This window comes from Dermacentor variabilis, chromosome 6 (genome assembly GCF_050947875.1).
Source record: "Dermacentor variabilis isolate Ectoservices chromosome 6, ASM5094787v1, whole genome shotgun sequence".
In the NCBI taxonomy this organism is placed as follows: Eukaryota; Metazoa; Arthropoda; class Arachnida; order Ixodida; family Ixodidae; genus Dermacentor; species Dermacentor variabilis.
The window spans coordinates 83623110-83624708 of record NC_134573.1 but is presented as its reverse complement, the minus strand read 5'-3'; positions in this window follow the sequence as shown (position 1 = coordinate 83624708).

The window sequence follows — 1599 nt, the reverse complement described above, 5'->3', positions numbered from 1 at the left end:
AGGTGTTGGCTGAAGCCAGAGGAAAAGATGACAATATCGTCCATATAACAGAGGCAGGTCTTCAATTTTAGATCACGAAGTACGTTGTCTATCATGCGCTCAAATGTGGCAGGAGCGTTACAAAGGTCAAAATGCATCAAGTTAAATTCACAAAGTCCGTCTGGTGTAGCGAATGCGGTCTTTTCTTTGTCAGTCTCGTTCAACGGAATTTGCCAATATCCTGATCGAAGATCAAGGCTGGAGAAATACTCCGCCCCTTGTAATGTGTCCAAAGCGTCATCAATTCGAGGTATTGGATATACGTCCTTGTGCGCGATCTTATTGAGCGTTCGATAATCGACGCAAAAGCGAACGGAGCCATCTTTTTTTCTTTACCAGAACCACGGGAGAAGCCCATGGGCTAGATGAAGGTCGTATTATTTTCCGCGCAAGCATGTCATTAACGTGTTGTTCAATGACCTTTCGTTCGGACGGCGATACACGATAGAGGCGTCGTCGTATTATAGCGAAACCACCTGTTTCGATGCGGTGTGTAGCCGCAGAAGTTTGGCTCAACACAGGAAAACAGCTATCGAAACAGGCTTTGTGCTTTGCCAAGACCACCATTAAGGCTTCGGACTGCGCGGCTGTTAGGTCAGAACCAAGAACGGCTGCAGGAAGGAAAGAATCATCCAAACCTGAGGTTGGTGCTGGCGATGAAGAAGGGCAAAGTGTGACTATAGATATATGTTGAGTGTCGGCGAGGGTTGCCACAGTCATCCCTTTGGGCAGCATCACAGGATCTGGGGTCGTGTTGCAAGCAGACAGGAGGGCGCGGCCACGTGTAAACCGGACGAGACAGGTGGCAATGAGAATTCCGCGAGAAGTACAGCGGGAAGAAGGGGCGACTAGGGCGTCTCCATCGGCGATCTGACCGGATGTTACGGCTACAACGCCTTCGTGACCAGGACACCAGACGTGGTCTGCAGCGACGGCCAAGTTCACGCATGAAAGCGAAGTCCGCAACAGGTGCAAGCGCTGTATCCGTGATATGGACAACTTCCTCTCTACATGAAATGACGGCTGAAGCAGAATGTAGGAAGTCTCAACCCAGTATAAGTTCATGGATACGCGTTGGAAGGATGATAAACTCAATGTGGTTGCGTATGCTGTCGATGAGAACACGAGCAGTGCACTGTCCGTCGGGGTGAATGAGTGCACTATTAGCACCACGCAAAATAGGTCCAAGATAAGGCGTTTTTACTTTCCGGAGCCGGGAACACAGATCACTAGAAAGAACAGAAACGGCGGCACCGATATCGATGAGAGCTGACGCGGGAACACCTTCGACAGTTTATTTATTTCAGTTACATGACACGACACGACAGTTACACGACAGTTACAGAAAGCATAATGGCCCGGCGAACAGGAGGAATTTTTGAAGACCGATAGGAAGCAGTTTCCCCTCCAAAAACTACAACAGTTAGTTTTCCGAGTGCTGGTCGACTAAATGGGAAGGGAGGCGAAGCGGTGATGTAGAGTGCCGGTAAGGCGATGGAGAACGACGTCTGGCCGAACGGCAACTATGAGGCAGATTGGAAGCAGCTGGAGGAGACGGAG